The sequence below is a fragment of the Quercus suber genome, unplaced genomic scaffold (genome assembly GCF_002906115.3).
Source record: "Quercus suber isolate HL8 unplaced genomic scaffold, Cork oak 2.0 scaffold_457, whole genome shotgun sequence".
In the NCBI taxonomy this organism is placed as follows: domain Eukaryota; kingdom Viridiplantae; phylum Streptophyta; class Magnoliopsida; order Fagales; family Fagaceae; genus Quercus; species Quercus suber.
In genome coordinates, this window is record NW_027069908.1 from 49,821 (window position 1) to 53,253 (window position 3,433).

The 3,433-nt window shown below is 34.6% G+C and overlaps 1 long non-coding RNA gene across 2 annotated transcripts; it reads left to right on the forward strand.

The window, feature by feature from the left end:
- The first annotated feature begins 152 nt into the window (after positions 1–152).
- LOC112033396 (uncharacterized) lies at positions 153–2,157 on the forward strand. 2 transcript variants are annotated; one of them, XR_010624557.1, is made up of 3 exons: positions 153–1,230; positions 1,539–1,726; positions 1,965–2,157. It is a non-coding gene; the product is annotated as an uncharacterized LOC112033396 (long non-coding RNA). The 2 variants fall into 2 exon arrangements; XR_010624556.1 differs by having other exon boundaries at positions 153–1,726.
- Positions 2,158–3,433: the final 1,276 nt, after the last annotated feature.

Sequence of the window (3,433 nt, forward strand, 5' to 3'; positions counted from 1 at the left end):
GGCTAGAGAAAACACAAATCCCAAGCTCCAATAATAAAATATAGACTAAAAATGATTATGTGGAAGACACACATTTGTGTGTCTTCCACATAATCATTTTTAGTCTATATTTTATTATTGGAGCTTGGGATTTGTGTTTTCTCTAGCCACATTATTAGTGTTTGCTTAATCCTTGGGTGATGCATTTGCAATGCTTTAACTAAGGTTGATTTGATTTTGTTACTTGTTAATGAAACATCATTTTGAGTAGTCTTAAAATTATTGCAATTTAAAGTTGTCCTAAACTGTGTAGCTGGGATTCTGTGTTTTTCAATTTACTCGTGCGAAAAGTCAATACCAACATCACTAAGGGTTTGCGCTTTTATATATACTAATAAGTTGCCTGTGCGATGCACGGATAATGTTGTAATATTTTGAATAAGATGGTTTTTGATAATTTTGTACCTATATTATAGCATCATTGTTATAAAAATTTTTTAGTAATGAGTTCATCATAAAAATTAAAAAAAAAAATTATAAATTTCTATATATATCCATTATAGTTATTCAATTCAAGTAATGAGAAATAAAAAAACAACTTTGGAGGAATATTGTAAAATAAAGGTCGATATAAAATGTGTCTTTCTCTTTCTCTGTAATTCTAAAACAAAATACACATCTCAAACACCCACAATCAATCACATCATTTAAAAAACTCACAAATTTACAATGTTTGACCTTAACATCAAAATCGTAATTGCCGTACGCATGCCCCCCTTAATAATAGTATACATCATCCTAAGGTTAACTTGAAGAATGTGCTCAATGGTATATTTGCCGTTTTGACTGGCCGGAACAAATTTCCGAGTTTCATTTCAAATCAGCAGTTGCTACTGCCCACTTCAAATGTGTCATTTGTTGGGTCCACAAAGAATGGCGATACCTTCTTGTCCTCCGTTTACATACCTAGTGCCCCACCACTCTTTGAGCCCAGTGGATCAAGTGGGGTTAATTATAGTGTTTACAAGGATGTTCAGGGGGAGGGATCCCCAGAGGGTCTGTGATGCCTACTATGATAGGCTTGATCCATTACAAGGTGTTCTTATTAACACCATCAGCAATGCCGTGCAAGTAGCAAAGCATGATGTGATAGATTGGACTTGCACAAGAGGATGGTTGAATCTTCCACTTGGTTTGTCTTTGAAACATGAGATATACAAGGCCTCCAATACTTTGAGAAGTTGTTGCCAGGTGTGATTTTCATTTGCTTCTCAGCTTGCTTTTACATGTCAACTTGTTTTATCTTTGTAAAACTATAATCTCTTTCCTGCTTTGTAATGTCAAAGAGATAGGATTGTAAAATTCTAATAGGTAGTTCTTGCTAGGTCATAGATTCTATTTTGGAGCTTTGTTTCTGTGTTTACTCTTTGCTTCTTTTCTTGTGCATGTCAACCGGACTATAATGGTATTTTAGAAATTCATACATTGCATCAACATTTTAAATATGCAGTCCTTTGTAAAGCGGTTTTCCCTTTTCTTTTTTTTTCCTGACGTTATAGTTGTTGCTGGAATTGACAAATTGAATCCTGACAAGTCGATACCCTTGGCAATTTGGAAAGGAGCAAGAGGCCTGGCAATTTTAACTATAGCTAAAATTGGCACAGGCTTGGTCATTTCTCAAAGGTCAGATGGATCATGGTCCACCTCATCAGCCGTATTCTTTGTTGGTTTAGAATGGGGTGCTCAGGTAACAACAAAATTGTCATGTTACTTCTAGTGTTAATTTCTTTTTGTTATTATTACTACTATAATGTCTGTAAGCGTCAATCTTAGGTAGAAGGCCTGAAAAGAAAAAAAAAAAAAAAATCAAGGATATGCATGAGTTTGGCAAGAGTTCCTTTTAACTATATGTGAAATACCAATTTTTTTATCAAGACTTCCTCAATTTATGTTTTAGCTAATAATTGTACTTAATGTGTTCCCAGATTGGAGGAGAGCTCATGGACTTAATTGTGCTTCATGATTCAAAAGTTGTGAAGAAATTTTGTAGTCACATGCATTTTTCTCTTGGTGTTGATTATAGTGCTGCAGAAGGACTTGGAGGGAGAGTGCTAGAAGCAGATCTTCATGCTGGAGATAGAGGTTCTGGAATGTGCTATACATACAGTTGTAGCAAAGGTATTATGTCATAATATAAGTTTTGTGTGTCTGTAACTTTTGGTTACATGAATAATTAGAAATATACATTTATTTAACATGCTATTGTGTATGATGGCTTAACATGAAAGAAAAATCTTTTATTATTGTATCATTGGCTGTGATTTGAATGTTCCTAATATCTTTTTCTTTTTCTTTTTTGATAATCAAAAATTTTATTAGAAAAAAAGCAAACCTAGTACACCGGTGGTGCACTAAGAGAGAAGTACAATCAATTCAAAATACAATGATCAAACAAGTGTAAAAGAGAAAACCAAGGGGGAGAGAGAAAAGCAGCACTAAATGTTCCTAAAATCTTGTTCAAATCTTTGGAATCTACTGACAGTTGACATCCGAATGGCTAAGGATTGTTCTTTGGGCTCTTAAAAGCATGCCGTAGGCTCTTTTTTTTCAATCATTTTCTGCTATTTGTTGATTTTGCATCTCTTGAAAATTGAGAAAATTTGTGGGAACATTGGAATTCGCTTCCTCCATATGGTTCCTGTTTATGGCTTCATATCAATCGGTGACTTTACTAAGCCTTAATCTAGTTGATTAAGGTCAAGCATTGGCTCCAGGAATTGCTGGACTTAAAACTAAAGGAAATTGTTGTGAAAACATCTTAAGTGAATGCTAGCATATTAGTCGATACTAATCTACTTGTATTCCAATGTTTTTTGGTAGAATTTCAACATTAGCTGTTCACACATCTCTGTGCTAGCATTTGTTGTGTTTTGGGGGGGGGGGGGGTGTGTGGAAAGGCATGGTTCTGTTAGGACAGTTTCTTTCAAGTGAGGAGGCAAGTTATATAACATAGTTCTAATTTCAATAGATTGTGGATTATCTTGTATTCTCCTATGCGACCATAACAACATTACTTAATTTATTCTTGTTGTTTTCGTGTTTGCTTTATATCTTTGATTTGTTTAAGATTAAATCTTCTTGCTTGTTTTTATAGTAATCAACGTCTTTCAGTTCAAAACTGAATTGGAAGCATAAGGATTTTTTTAAAGATTGAGAGCCTAAAATAAATGCAAATAGCGAAGAGACTAGAGGAAGATACCAAAATCTTTAGTTTTCGGAGATCAGCCTTGAGTGTGGGTGTGTAGGGGGTGGGATGGGGGGAGGGGGGAATGCAATATTCATTTTTGCAAGGTAGTGTTTCTCGCGGATGTTGTTTTCTGTACTTTTCCCCATTCTAATATGTTTTGTGCATTTGAAAGTAATTTTGCGGTAGCCTGAAAGTTGTTAATTGCTG